Source organism: Aquila chrysaetos, chromosome 2 (genome assembly GCF_900496995.4).
Source record: "Aquila chrysaetos chrysaetos chromosome 2, bAquChr1.4, whole genome shotgun sequence".
Taxonomy (NCBI): domain Eukaryota; kingdom Metazoa; phylum Chordata; class Aves; order Accipitriformes; family Accipitridae; genus Aquila; species Aquila chrysaetos.
The window spans coordinates 45,646,102-45,662,318 of NC_044005.1; the positions used below are offsets into that span (position 1 = coordinate 45,646,102).

At 36.2% G+C, this 16,217-nt stretch overlaps 1 protein-coding gene across 5 annotated transcripts in view; it reads left to right on the forward strand.

The window, feature by feature from the left end:
- FUT8 (fucosyltransferase 8) overlaps nucleotides 1-16,217 on the forward strand; it is a 137,325-nt gene that overhangs the window by 17,174 nt on the left and 103,934 nt on the right. For 4 of the 5 annotated variants that reach the window (XM_029999176.2, XM_029999208.2, XM_029999162.2 and 1 more), the window contains exon 2: nucleotides 7,248-7,328. The gene's annotated coding sequence lies outside the window, so the exon portion shown is untranslated. The remainder of the gene's footprint in view (nucleotides 1-7,247; nucleotides 7,329-16,217) is intronic. The other variant, XM_029999183.2, reaches the window with a different exon arrangement.

Consider the following 16,217-nt stretch of genomic DNA (forward strand, 5'->3'; position numbering starts at 1 on the left):
CATACATTATAGATTGAAAGACATAAAAAGATGAAATTCAGCTTAATTAAACTCAACATATAACTTTAAAAATATTTGCTTTTTATCCCTAAGTAGGGAAGACACATATAATTTTCTAAAAATTTCCTTCATAAATTAATCATCAGAGGAATAAGAGAGGAATGCAGGATTGCCTAATGGATAATAAAAGTGGGAGATAGGAAAATAACAGAACCATTTCAGGAGGAACCTTTGTGCATACATTTAGCAATAGTCTCTTAATATCACACTATTTTAGTCTGTTTGTGGTGAAGCACACTCAAGGAAAAGATGTGTCAAAAAATTATTCAAATATGAGCAACTTAAAAGACTTGAAACCTCTCTGAAATGAAATGGACCATAGTATTAGTACATGTTTTTTCCCTAACATTTAAGATTTACAAAGCTCGGTGTGTAGTATCGAGCAATAGTTTCAAAGGCATTTTCTGGTGTACTGAAATATATAAATTGCGTATTTCTTTGTGTAATACTCACGCTGATGGAATTGTATTCAATACAAATTTTCAGCTTCCTTCATTATCAGGCACCATCAGCCACCTAACAGACAAATTTTAAAAAGGTGTTTCAGATTTTTCTTATTGAAAATCCCTGACCACTTCTTTGATATTAATTGCTAGAATCTCGGCTTTGATAGTCATCTTGACCTTTGTTTGAAGATCTGCCTTTGATTAGCCTGTGTCTGATAAACATGAAGCTGCAGCGCTGTCTCGCCTCAAGGGAAGCAGTGTTGTGTCTTCCTTTTTTCTCAGCTTCCTGGATGCTGAATGCTGCTTGCATCTGTTCATAGCCTTCCTGCGGAGCAGCAATGGCAGCAGTATGAAATTGATATCATCTTTGAAATCTGCACAGCTGCTGGTATGGTTCTGAATCACAGCAGTGAAGTTGACCACAGTCTTTTTAATGTCACCTTACTGCTCTTTGACCAATCAGTTAATAGAAGCAGAGTCACTCAAGCTGTTTGACAATAGACTTAAATAAAAATAAAATGCTATGATTTTTATTTGGTTCTTGTTTGAAAAATTTAAAATGAAAGATGAAATTGTGTATGAATTCCTATTATAATTTCCACAGCAGTATCAAACTGTCTTCTCAATGTGGGCAGGTTTGAAGAACTTACCTTTTTAAGAAGGAAGAAAAAAAAGAGAGGAAAGAACAGGGTAGGTATCTGAGGCACAATAGAAGATGCTGTTTGTTTCTTTTAATCTGCTACTACATGGATTGTTTCCATCCATACATAAAGGTTTCTTAGGAATTCTATTGGTGTTGGTATTTCTCTTGTGTGTTCACTTCTCTTTCAATATAAATTGCTCTGACTCTAAAAGACTGAGTAATGGTATTTGTAGGGGTAGCTGGTATTTGTAGTGAGTAGCAAGGTGTATAATTTTTAAAAAACTTTATCTCCTTTATATCTGAAGTTTGATAGACTGAATTAAATCCCACAGTTGAAAATAATCCCTCATAATTAATAGCAAGGCCCTCTAGCTTTTTTTATATAAATAAGAAATAGAAATAAAATAGATTTTTTTTTTTTTTTTTTTTTTTTTTGCTTATAGCCATGTTCCTTCTTCTTGTGTTTTCAACATCAGTATTGTTTTTCAGTGACATGCATGGTACTGTCTTTTTCCTTCTGTGAAGCTTGCTGATTTAGATCTTACATTTTTTTGCTGGGACTGTCAAACATTGTATTCATAGCCTTGTCTTTTGATAGGATAGGCTTTCTCTTTTGAACTAATTACTGTAACCCATAACAAATAATCATGAGGCTGTACTGCATAAACAACTTCCTTCCTCAAATTCAAACACAGGTTTGTTTCTTACTGAGTTTCTTGACCTTATTTCAAGAGAACAGGTTTTGTCAGCATTTCAGGCTTTATTTCTTCTTCATGTTGTCTGTATTCTCACTTAATAACTTTCTTAATTGGGCTTTCCTGACAGGTTTTTTCAGTCTTTCCTTTCAGTAGCCTGTATTTGGAGAGAGCATTCTCTCTGTGTAGTTTCCTTGCCTCCAAATTTCCTCATTCTTTTGGTTAAATTTCTGAAGATGGTTACTACTTTCCCCTTTTCTTAGTTTTGTGTACTCTTCTAGACTTTATCTACACTTATTTTTTGTTTCCTTAAGCTGGCTTGATTTCAAATCCCTTTTGGCTGCATCAACACTAAGAAAGTGGCCAATTGTCTGGTATTGAGGACAGCTGGCATGGATTGAGATTTGTCCTTTCTGTTAATCTCTTAGCCTTCAAAACAGGTAGCTGCATGTGCAGTACTGTTTGGAAGTTTTCCTGGCCATGTGATAACCTTCAGACTGTTCCCAGAGGTTGGAAGAGTGCAGCTGGCCTTTATCAAAAGTATTTCAGGGCTTGTTCTAACATGCTGATTTGTATTTCGGTGTCTGGGAAAGTTTCAGATGTTAGTATATTGATGTAACCTTTCAGGTTAACTTTCATAAAGCCAATAGTCAAGCCAGTTACCAGTTAGAGGTTAACTCGGTTATATCTATGATCTGCTTCCTGAAAGGCCTGTCCAGTAAGTCATTAAGTCTTGTGCTTTGAATGATTCTGCTAGCTGTCTAGAAAAAAAACCCAAAACAACAAAACAAAAGAACCAAAAAGAAGCAAACAACCTCTCTCAACAGTCCCTCCAAACCCTCATCCACTTAAATTTTCTTGTTTGGTAATTTATAGGAGATCTACACTTTCCTTCTCACTGTAAGTTTCTCATTTTAATGTTATGTGGAGTGTTTGGCTTCTGTTGCATTCTGGATCTCAGACCAGGTATACCAAGTAGACCAAGTATTCCACCTTTTCTTCCCTATGACCCTTTAACTAACCATGCTTGCCACTCATCGCTTTGGAGCTGAGATCTAGATTGCCATTCATAAGTCTTGTTATTTTATTAAAGAGGACAGTCTTTGCCTTTAATTTGCTCACTGGTGATATGAATGACAGCAGATTTTTAGCTTGTCAGGCTGGGAAGCACAGATGGCACTTCACATGGCTGAGAAGAAGTGGGACTCTGGGGAAAAGAAACATAGCATATGTTTTCCTGGGTTTGAGAGAGCTAAGAGAGGTCCAGTGATTGCAGTGTTTTCCCAAATTTTCCCCAAATTTGCACTATGCATGCAAGTGTGTAATGTATTAGCAGTGACACTGTAGCATAGATGAAACTTTGTAAAGTGAAAAATGTAGGGCTGGGGACACTGAACAACAGTGACCTGTATTCTGGGAATATTGGGATGTGTCAGCTAGTAGGGTCACATATTTTTTAAATAAAAGGGAAAAATTAGTCAAGTGGTTGGACCAATGTGTCTTGAAGGAGGGGAGCAGGAAAGAACTTGAGAACTGCACAGTGTCACATTGGTTTATTACATTTTGGGTGACCTACCTCCTAGCAAGTGAATAGGTTAAAAATGTGTTTATATTTGGGATGTTTTTAAAAACTCAATTCTTAATTTGGCCCTTTAATATGTCCATGAAAGAAATCAGGGGATTATGTACTAGTCTGTGTACTATATCAGTTTTGTTGACTGTTCTTGATTTATGCCTTGAGAAAACATTATGTGTGAAAATTTCAATATCATGAAGGGACTTTATACCTTATAGCAACTGTTTTATATTTCCTTCTGGTAAGGATAAACACTTAATGATACTGAATTTTGCTCCTAATTATTATTTGTGCCATTAAAAATGGTGTACTCTTAGAACAATCTCAAAGTGGCAAAGTTTTGTCTGATAGGGAAAAACAAGTGTAAGGAAATCTCTGTCTTTTAGGCTTGTTTTGAGGAATTTTGAAGAATAATGCTTCCAAATCTGTATCTTGTTTGATTAAAATAGAATTTCATTGAAGAATTGTATGTCCTTCTCAAACCTGTGGTAGTCAAAGCTTGTTTGAAGGGGAACCTTCTCTACAAAATTGAACTGCAGAAAGAATCCTGTGCACTTCACTGCAAAACAGCTAATTCCCGAGAGCCTTTCTTCTGCATGCAGTAGAAGCTAGGTGATTTGGCTTTGGTCCTTGCATATTATGAATTGTGTATATTCCAGCTTTTCTTTAGCTCTTAGCAGTAAGGAATCTTAAACTGAAAAAAAAAAAAAATATTAAGAAAAAAGATATATAAAATATGTATAGATAATCTTACATATATATCTATCTTTTTTAATATATGTATTAAAAAGATTATTTTTCCCTCTCTTCCACTGGGATGTTCTTTCTTTTCATATTTGTTTAAGGAAACTTGCTTAGTATCAGCAACTAACAATGATATCAAATAAAGGGATTGATGGGTATAAGAGAAATGTTAGTTTTTTAGCTAAATAACTGTTTCTCCATTAGAAAACCACATTCTCTCTTATCTTAAGACTGGAAAATATAAATAGATTAATTTTTCTAAAAATGAAAGGTAGTGACTAGTCCACGTTCACCCAGCAATTCAAAGTCAGAATTGGGCATACATCTAAAATTTCCAATCTGCAAGGTCACTTCATGACCTTTATCTCCAAAAAGATCTCTGCAAGAGGGGCAGATTTATCTGGAAGGCACCACTGTTTAATTAATCTAGTGATATTTGTAAATACTGTTGAGGTGATTGAACAACAAATGCAAAGATTTTTTTTTAAATAGTTGTAGTTTTTATATTATAGGTAGAATTCTGTTTTCAGGGATATATTAGTGATATTAGGCTGGAAAATTGTAAGCTTTTTGGTAGTTTTAAAGTTTTGAATGACTTGGAGTAGGTTGACTATTTTTTTCCACAGTTCCATAAAAAGATGCTGGAATAGACAGTCACTTTACATTAGTTGTGATGATCTTAAAACAAGGGGCTTTATTTCTTTCCTCTTAGTAATAGATTTATGGATGGAAAAAAAAAAAAATTGCTGGTCTCCTGCATCTTGATTTCAGTACAGCATTTGTTACTTTTTTGTGAGTTACTCTGAGCAAACTATGGGCTACAAGAATATATTCTAAACTGAGTGCATAGTTGGTTGCAAAACAGTAATTGGAACTCAGATTAAAATTTCATTGTCATACGGGTAGAATCTGTTAAGTGGAGCTACAAACGACTTGACCAGGCTAGACTGGACTGTTTTATGTTAAACCAACTTAACGTTTCACTGTTTTGTAATTTTACTTTTTTTTTTAATTATTCATGTTGTGGACAAATTTTCCTGGAGGAGAGGTGTAAACTACATTGGAACTTTGTTTTTTTTCCCCTCCACTTTGTCAAGAACTGTTAAATAGCTACTTCACTCCGATGGTACGTTAGTGTGGGAAAAAAAGACCCAAATATTCATGCTTTCTTTTTATTGTTCTGTGTGTGTTTTTATATGTTTTAGGATACCATATTTTAAAATTCTGGGGAGCTTTTTGTAGGGCATGGTGAATTGCCTAGCCTTGTAGGACTCTGGCCTTTTGGTACTGCCTGTAATTCTGTGGCTCACAGATAAATCAACTTCTAAATTTAGTGGTAGTTTTTTTTCATTATATGAAATGTAAACATTTCCACTTCACGTTTACTATGAGCCAATCTGTCTAAATCTGTTTTTTCATATATATGGCTCACATAATATGCTACCTTCTACCTGTTATTGGGGTTGCAAATATGGACTTGTAAGAAGATACAGCATAATGTTTCATAGAAAATTAAAAGTAACCATCATTCTAGACTGTGCTCTAATGGGTTCACTGTAAGGCTAGCTCTTGGAACAGGGGGGCTCCATATTCATTTTTGCTTGGCTTCCTGACTTACCTTCAGCTGGTAGTTTCACCTCTTTTTGTGGAACAGGTAGTGTAACTGATTTGATAAGAGGTACAATAAAAGAACTAGTTTAGTTTTTCTGGAAAGCTAAAACTCTGATGGTACTTTTTATACATGGGGTAACAGTGTTGTATTTTTTTGTTTGGATTTCTGAGATCCTTTATCACAGGAAAAGCTATATCCTTTTTATTTAGTGTCGCCTTAGCTTCAGTATACCCAAACTATCAATCTCAAATGAAAATGAAAATAGGCTATCTCACTCTTTCCCTCAGGCGTTCCATTTTTGAAAGTTCATGGGCTCTGACCTTGTAGGTGCTGATTATTTTAAATAATTTATTACATGAAAAAGAAAATACAGAATTCAGGGGGTTTTTATTTTTATCACTGTTGCTGCTTTTGAGATTTTTAGAGTTGCCAGTTCACCTTGTTCATTTAACAGTACAGCTGCTGAAGCTTCTCTTCGAAATATAAAGTCACTTAATTTTCATTCAAAAATAAGATTAATTTGGCAGAATTCTCACTGCAGTAAAAGACAATTATCTGAAGCATTTATCATTTTCTCTTCACTCCTATTCCTGGTACTATTGTTGCTTTAATTGGTTTCCTATTTATTTTTCTTCCCCAGTTTTATCCCTTTCCTTGAAGTCAGGTTCACAAATTAGCTTTTCAACATCCAATTTATTGCTGTTTCAGAGTCTGATATGTGCAGCTTTTGATTGCTTTTCTGTTAAATGGCCAAGAATCAACACTTAGTTCAGTAGTATACAGCCATTCAGAATTAGTGAGACCACTGTTATAAAATGATGTAGTAACTCCATGCCTTGATAATCCAAAAGTAAGAATTTGTTTAAAGCAATCTACTATGTCATATATGGTCTACTGTGTATGTTATGTTATGTACAAAAACATAAATAAACAAGTGGTACAAACTAAGTTAATTTGCTTACATCTGTTTTAAAGGTAGAGCCTATTCTTTTCCATGTGGCAACTATTTCAGTTTCAGGAGTTTACTATTTTAATTTTTGGCATCTGGTTTTAGGATCTTGATCCCATAATTTTTCTCAGTGTTTTTTTTTTTCCTAGAGCCTGGCTATATATATCCCAAGAATGAATCCACTGCTTTTTTCCCCCCTTGTTTTCTTAATTCATTTTCACAGATGACTTGAGGGTCTATACTTAACCTTTGTTGGTTTTTTTGGCAATGAAGCAGAGAGTTTCTATTTTTTTCAACCTCAGTATAAATAGAGGTTGTTCATATGTATAAATGTCTGTTTTCGTAAGAGTTTTGCTACAAGAAATCTGATCACAAATCACATAAAATTCTGAGCAATATTTCTAATAAGAGCATTTGCATGCATCTCTCGAATGCTGCATTTAATAGTCAAAGGATGAAAACATGGATAAAGATAAAAAAAGGATAAAAACTAATGATCTTCTTTTCCTCTTCTACTTTCAGAGAATTACCTAGGCTTCAAAATGAAAGTGAGGAAGAAGAGTCCCCAAAAGTGTTAATTTGAAAAATAATTATTGCTGGTAGGTAAGTACTTCTCTTCCTCTGTGATGTTGCCTCCACTGGGACAAAAACTAGGTGTAAAGAATCTAGATGAAGACTTGTGCTACTTAAACAGCAACTGAAAACTGCTCTTCTGTTGATAAATCCTTGTCAGCTGGAAGAAGCAAATTTTGCAAAAGAGAGGTCAGGTCCTTTGCTTTTATGTCACATCACTGAGAAAATTGGGTCAATCAGACACTCGTTTCACCTTTCTTTTCTCCTTACACCCATTATTTTCCCTTCTCCTCTTTGCCTCTCACCTCTAAAAAGAGAAGTTCTTGGATAGATACATTATGTACCTTCTGTCTTATGTACAAAGCCCTTCTTCTTTGGCAGTATTTTTGGGCCCTTTCATCTGTATCGCAGATATTACATGTATTGCTCAGAGACAAGCAGTACTTCTGTAGAAGTTGGGCACAGGCCCTATTCCATGAAGTTTCTCTGAGAGCTGTAACTAAGCAAGCTGTTGTGGCTTTAATGTGTGCTCTGGGATATCCTAGATCCAGTGCTAGATTTTCTCAAATGGTGATGAGTATTGAAAACTTAATACTACAGATTCTTATGTTTTTGAAGGTCTATCCAAGTACCATAATACTAATTTAAATAAATGTATCATAAAAGATAAATCTTAGAAGAATAGTAACTCTATTCTTTTTGAGAAGTTGATTAAAGAATGAAGTGAACTTCACTGAAATGTGAATTCAGGTGTGAACCTGGAGACCAAGCAAGTTGTGATGTTGTTCTTTTTTGATGCAACTGTAGAAAAGACTGTTATGATCAGTATTGTTAATTACGGTAAAGGTAAGAAGGTTGTGAAAGTTATAGAAACTTTCACAGTTGAACAAATTAGACTAACAGCTCAAACAAATTTGTTGCAGATGAGATGCTTTCACTGTTCACCCAACTTCAGTAATGGTTGTCAAGCTGAAGACATCTGAAGTACTCTTAATTTATTATTTATTTATACAGTTTTAACTCTTGAAGTACTTTGTTAGCTTAAGAATTTAATGAATGGTTTAAAAAAAAAAAGGAAAAAAAGAAAATGTGGGATTTAAAATGATGTTCTGAGGACCTCATGGCCAGGACAGAACAAAGAATATGGTGGTAGCTTTCCAAGCATCCTGTTTCCAGTTGGGTTTCTTGAAACTGGGTTATCTGTTGTAACTGCTTACTGTTGCTGAAAGGGGTTGTTTCCATTTCCTGAACCCTGCTCTTCTCCATATCTGACCTCTGCTGAAACTGATTAACTGATTTATCTTGCAAACCCAGCAAAAAGGTGGCTAGTTTTGTTTCTTGGTTTGTCGGTTGGATCAGCTCAGATAAGCATTCAGAAAGTGTTAAAGGAAGAAATGAGACTCTGGAGGCAGGAGCAAAGAGTGCGGGGGCATAACCTGTCCCTTTAGGCAGCAGCCAGTCAGTGGATCTGTCCAGCAGTTTGTGGTAACGCTGTGTTAAAAGTTGTTGGACTGGAAATGGATGATTTGACTTTAGAGAAGAACAGGTGTGGCTTCTGTGAGAGCTTTAGACTAGAACTGGCTAATCTCACCACATCCCTTCCAGCCATTGCTGTTGGCAGGAGTGACCTGTCGATACTGAATAGAAACAATGACTCAGAGGGAAAAAATCTTAGCAGAGGACTAGAAAATCTGTAATAGTCTTTCCCTGCCCCAGCCCAGCCCCATGTGAATATCTGCGTGCTCCAGGCCCTGGAGATGAAGGAAGAGTACATATGAAGAATTTGTATGACTTGTCCAAACCTCACTTCTTATCAGAATTGGGTGGTCCCTTGTACATGGTGTTACATAATACAGCAATTTGTCTGTATGTTAGTTTACAGTTTTGTAAATGAAAAATTTTTTTTGGTTTATCTGTGAGCCTGGATGCATGCATATATGCTTGCTTATACTTAGTTTTTATACTTCATTTTGTACTGTGTTCACCCTACCTTGATTTGTCTGTACACTGTGGCGATGGTTGCATCTTTCGTGAGATGCAGTCCTTCTTTTAGCAAGGACGAAGCGCAGTGGTTGAGAACTACATGCAACCTCTTTTTGCCTTTTCTGTCCAATTTGTGTGGGAGGATAATTAAGAGGATTTGTGCAGGTCTATAAACTGCAGTGTCTGGAGCACTAGTTAAGCCAGTGGTTTTGTGTGCATTGCTCAACTACTAAGGGAGATTGAGCAGTGGAGGAAGGCTGATTAGAGCTCAGTAGCTAGGTAAGATCTAGTTAGTGCTGGTAGGTTGAGGCAAGTAACTAAGTAATAGAGCGAAGGCGATACCGTTCCCATATTACTTGCTTATGCAATCTGTGGATTGTGTTGGGTTCCTGCTTCCTGTCAGATTGCGTAACAAACTGCATTTGGAACTATTTTCTGCTATCAGAGTCTGGGTGGGAAAAACTGTATTTAATCCATCTACCTATTTAATATTTTTTCTTGGTGTTTCTCACATGTAAAAACGTTCCCATGGTAGTCTTTCCCTTTTTTTTTCCCCCATCATATTTCACGCTTGGTCTAATCCTTTCCATCTATGAACTGTGGTTTTGTAGTTTATTAAAAAAGGAAGATCAACTAGGCATTTTTTATTACATTCTAAAACACTTTCTTATCCTTTCTAGGACATACTGTAAGTTAGATTTATCTGTGATAGGCTTTTGAAGATAAACTAATCTCTGCAAAAAGCCTTTGAGTTGTAAGGTTTATTGTAGGGGCACCTGAAATCTTGGATAGATATTTTTTATTTCTACATATCTAAATAGATCAACATATGATTCCTGATGGAAAAGGAAAGTATCTTTTCAGAAGGGTATGTTGCTGATCTAGCCCTGCCCTTTTTATCAGGATCAAAGGTGGACCATCCCTCTGTGTTTCTGGAGTATCTACTGTCTGTCTTGCTTACTATTTCCCCCCTCACCTGAGGATCAGCAAAGTCTGTTTCTTGTTCTAACATTCGTCTTCCATTCACTGTTTTATTCTGGTAGTCATTTAGCTTGGATTCTTGTTTGAAAGATGGCTTATTGCTTGGCTGGCTCTCTGAAATATATTCCTTATTAAAAGTGCGTTCTATGTAAGTCAGTTATGATGCAGCAGTCCAAACAACAGTCTTTCAAACCTCTCAAGAAAAGAGGTTACTAATGTATCCATTGACTTGCATGTTTACTGCAGTGAAAAATGATAGAAGGCTGAGAGACTGCAGAGAATTTGGAAGATGGGATTAGAATTTAACATGAACCAACAAATTAGAATGATCTGGGAAAAATGGGATACAAGCCATTAAGGGCAAGTTTAAAATACTGCTTTTAAATTAAAGAAAAATAAAATAGGCAAGTACAGAATAAGGAATGGCTGAGAGTTCTGAAGAAAAAGATTGCGAGTTAAGAGCTGACCTTAAGTCAACAGTATCATGCACAAAAAAAGTTCTGAAAATTTAACATCATACCAGGATAAATAAATGGAAGCACTGTCATAAAACACTGCGTAAATCCCTCTGCTCAGCTTAGGTTAGAAGTGGAGTCAACAATCTCATTGTGTCTGGTTTTGCGCCATGCACTTAATACATGCAAACAAATCAAAATTACCTTGCCAAATTGGAGAGTCCAGAAGGCAAAGTACCGATGATCAGAACACTGGATCCAAGACGTATGAGGAGAGGTTGAAAAAATCGAGGCTGATTTAATACAGAGAGTAAGTGCTGCTGTTCTAGGTCTTTTGGAACACTACAAAATCTAATAAGCTTACATTTTTATCGGTGCAGATTAATGCAGTGTGTCTTGTGAAGCACTGCAATAGACTGGGAAGAGCATATGGCTGTCTTTGAAATTTCATAAAAAGTAGTAAGACACATGAGCATGTGTGATCTCATCTTAGAGGAGAGGGGTGGTCTAATAACCTTCTGATAACCTTATTATATTTTATGATTTAATGTCTAGTTTCTAGCCATTTTTTTTTCTCAATTGGCTATCTCTTTATGAGTGGAGCATGGGGAGAACAGCTTTTTGCAAAAGATGCCCAGAAGCACCATAGAATCTCTTTCTGCATATTACAGTAAGTTTTGTATTTTGAAATTTTTTTTAGCTTAAATATTTTCTTCCAATGGACCAATTAACTTCTGATCTTGAATGCATCTAATTTTAAACTTAAATAGTCCAAATCTAAAACATTGACTGTAAATTTGGCAGAATTAGAGATGGTAACCTCGTAGAAATTATTTGGCTATAAATTAGTAATATTTTTATAGTGCCTCACAAATCAAATTTCAAGTATAATTGATAATCTATACCATTTTAAATGTCTTAAACTGTTACATTAAACTAAAACTACTTGTTGACTAATTGTTTAAGAAGACAAGATCAGAGGAAATAGCCAGACAAGAAGTCTATTTTGTCTGGAATATGTTTCCTGCTTCACAAGTTCCTGCAGTTAAATAGGTGAGGAACTATGTCACAGGGTTTTTGTGGTTTTTTTTTAATATGAAATACAGAGAGTTGGTATAGCCAATTCTCATGAAATTATCTGGGTGTTATGAATTTTTACCTAATATTATCATTTTGGATAAAATGATAGACTGGGGGTGTTACTCTTGCCCACTTTTTGTTGTTTATTAGAAGAAATTGTAGATAAAATGGTAGACTGGGGGCGTTAGTCTTGCCCAGTTTTTGTTGTTTATTAGAAGAAATTGTAGTTGTCATGGAGAGAAGAACAGGATGTGGATAAATGCCAAGGCTACATCTACAAAATAGAAATATTCTGCAGTTGTTTTGGCTTTGCCTTTTTTTTTTTAATGATGTAATCATACTACACTGATAATTCAGTACTTTTTTTGTGTCTGTCTTTGATTTATGTTAAATGGTGGCTAATAAACACTTCAGAAATTGATAGAACCTGTTACCATAGGATAATCTTAATTTAATTTTTGTTGCACTTCAGTCTTGGGTTTTTTTTTTTTTTTTTTACCTCTTGTTTTTAAACAAATGTAGAAATAACCCAAGTCTAAAGGGAATGAGAATAATTGGATGCCTTGCTAGTATGTAGAAAACAATAGATCAAGACATAGGTTAATTATAGGGTGATTCACTTGAAATTGTTCCTGATGAATACTGTCCTTTAATCAGATGGATTTTTCCTAAAGATATTTGTTGTAACTCATGTTAACTGTATTAAAATTACGGTTAATGAACCCAAAAAAACTGTCAGCAAACAGGGAACTTTCAAACCCTAAGGAAGGTTCCCTTAAGGCTGCATGGCAGGGGGTTCTTGGTCATTGTCTTTGCTGGCTCTTGGGGAGATATATTGCTCCTAATCAATCTCTAAAAGTTGTAGTTTTAAAGTTACAGTAATTTTAATGATACAAAGTGATCACTAACTGTTAAATTGCTTGGCAACTTGAACTTACTTGAGGAACTTGTATTTGGATAGAGCCAAATGCGTGATCCCAGGTCTAGAGACTAATATTGTAGATTGCACTTACGGGTTAGAGATAGTATTTTTGAATAAAACAACCAGCAGCAGAGATGGAGGGGAGGTGGTATTACTGCTGTGTACAATATTAATGGACTATGGTGGGTATATTACAGCTAGGTTGGAGGTCTAGTCTTCAGAAATAATCTTAGGAAGCAGGAAGGGGTTTAGAAAAGAGCTATAAGAATCATTCAGATCCTGGGAAAGTGTATCGCATTCTAGAGTTTTAAGAAGCCTATTCTATTGAGGTGTTACTTGAGAAGTTTTGAAGATTTGTACTTTAATCCTATATGAAAGGGCATTGGTAAGAGCTGAGAACAGACATGTTTGGTAACTAACTGGTTGAGCAATTTATCTGGAAATCATTCATTCTCTCTCATTTAATGTGTTTGCATCACATGGATGGCTTTAGTAAAATATATGCATGACCTTGGACAAAGTGTGTGGTTCTGATGCAAAAAAACAGGAAAAAGTTTCAACGAACATTGGATTTCAGTGATCAATTTATGGGTTGTCAGATTATGCTGGAGACAGTATTAATAAAGTCTGTATAAACAAATTCCCCCCCCCCCCCCCGCTGAAGGCTTTTTGAATTAACCCTAGCAATACTTAGTTCAACAAAAATTTCAGAAAGCATTGTGATTACTGCGATTAGCCTTCGTTTGTACTATATAAAAATAGGCTTGTAAGTGGCTGAACTTAAATAGGCTTTTTATTAAAAACCTCTTTGTGATATGGCCATGATTTTAAAAACAATTTATTGAAATAGGAAGAATGTAGATTTGTAGCAAAGCCCACAATTCAACAGTTTGCTTGTAGGAATAACACTTGCTTATGGAAGTGTTGTGGTTTAAACCCAGCCAGCAACTAAGCAGCACGCAGCTGCACGCTCACTCCCTTCCCCCCACCCAGTGGGTTGGGGGAGAGAATTGGGAAGAAAAAAAAGGTAAAACTCATGGGTTGAGATAAGAACAGTTTAGTAGAACAGAAAGGAAGAAACTAATAATGATAATAATAATAATAAAATTACAATAATAATAAAAGGATTTGAATATACAAAACAAGTGATGCACAAGGCAATTGCTCAGCACTCGCTGAGCACTAAATGCCCATTTAGTTCCCAAGCAGCGATCTCCCCCAGGCCAACTCCCCCCAGTTTATATGCTGGGCATGACATCACATGGTATGGAATATTCCTTTGGCCAGTTGGGGTTAGCTGTTCTGGCTGTGTCCCCTCCCAACTCCTTGTGCCCTGGGCATGAGAAGCTGAAAAATCTGTGACTTAGTCTAAAAATTACTTAGCAACAACTGAAAACATCAATGTGTTATCAACATTCTTCTCATACTGAACCCAAAACATAACACTATACCAGCTACTAGAAAGAAAATTAACTCTATCCCAGCTGAAACCAGGACAGGTAGCTTTGCATGTCTCAGTTTCAAAATTCAGCTTTTGCTGATAAAGCCAACTCTAGTATTTAAACAAAATTGTTTTGTAAATGAAAAAAGTCTCCTGCTAACATTGTTTCACTCTGTAGATGCCACATTCCCTGTCTTGTGAAATAATCTTTCATTGATGTTCCTCACAGTGTGTTTTGTCAGCAATTGGCTACAATTTCAGTTGCCTAATGGTTACTGTGATTGGAATCAAGATGTTGTCTTTAAAATTAACCAATGTGTTTTAAGTAACTTTTTTCATGCTGTAGTCTGTGTAATGTAAACTGCATGGATCTTTTCAGTGGGTGTGAATTGTAGAATCATGCTGGTTGGAAGGGATTTCCATTTAGTCCAGCCCCTCAATAGCAGCTTCTGTTAGAGCAGCTTGCTCAAGTCTGGCTTTGTATATCTTCAAGAATGGAGATTCCACATCACCTGAGACCTACTTTGGTGTTTGACAATCCTCATAAGTTGTGTTTTTTTTTTTTTTTTTTTTTTTTTTGTTTTGTTTTTAATTGAGCTGGAATTTACTGTCTTCCAAATTGTGTCTGTTGCCTCTTGTCCTTCCACTGGGCAGAAAAAATGTGCAACCCCATCTGCTGAGTACTTGCAGGAATACCTCTGTGTATATCATAGTTATACAAGAAGGGAACCAAGAAAGGGATGAAAGGTTGGGTGGTAAGGTAGCTTCTACCAGAAGAGGAAAAGAGAATAACTAAAATGCCGGTGCTGCTGTTCATGGTTTTGACTTTCTGATGCAGTTTCATGCTATCTCTGTTTGGAATACATTAGGAACATTATTACCAGAAAGTGGATTTCTTTCAATACTCAGAAAAGGGTACCATAGTAACATCTGTGAAAATTAATTCACTGAAAGGGGACGTACCAGGGGATACAGACTCTTAGAGAAAGCAAGGAGACTTTGGATACCAACATGAGGCCTGACGAATGGGTGAAGTGAGTTCAGGGAGGTAGCTTCTATTTATTGTTTCTATGTTCTTGTGGAAGCTTGACATTTTCCCTCCCCTCCTTGGCAACATCTTCTGTTTGTAGCACTGAGTACGTGATAAGAAAAGGAAAGGAAAGAACTAGCTCTCAAAACTTCTTAAAAACCTAGTTGGCCATAAAAAGCCCATGAAATTAAATAAGCTATTGTGTTCTGGCAACCAGGTAGAATTTCTGGTTATGTATTACCAAATCAATTAATTGCAAACAAAAATATGTCACAACCAAGGGCATAAAAATAAAATACATTGGAGATCTGAAATACTCTTTGAAAGCAAGATAATAATTAGTTGGACAAACTGACTGATTTTTAAGCCAGATTTAGGTGGTGAACTAGAAATATGAATGGTACAAAAGGCATTTCTTCCCCCCCCCCTTTTTTTTTTTCCCCCCTTCTTGTGCTGTTTCAGAAAAGTTTTGAGCAGATGCCTTGTCTGTGCCGTAGAATCATAGAATCATTGAGGTTGGAAAAGATCCTTGAGGTCATTGAGTCCAACTGTTAATGTAACACTGCCAAGTCCACCACTAAACCATGTCCCTAAGTGCCCTGTCTACATGTCTTTCAAATACTTCCAGGGATGGTGACTCAACCACTTCCCTGGACAGCCTGTTCCAATGCTTGATAACACTTTTGGTGAAGAATTTTTTCCTAATAACCAATCTAAATCTCCCCTGGCACAACTTGAGGCAGTTTCCTCTTGTCCTATCCTTGTTGCTTGGGAGAAGAGACCGACACCCACCTCACTACAACCTCCTTTCAGGTAGTTGTAGAGAGTGATAAGGTCTCTCCTCAGCCTCCTTTTCTCCAGGCTGAACAACCCCAGTTCCTTCAGCTTCTCCTCATAAGACTTGAGCTCTAGACCCTTCAACAGCTTCCTTGCTCCTCTTTGGATGTGCTCCAGCACCTCAACATCTTCCTTGTAGTGAGGGGCCCAAAACTGAACACAGTATTTGAGGTATGGTCTCACTGGTGCC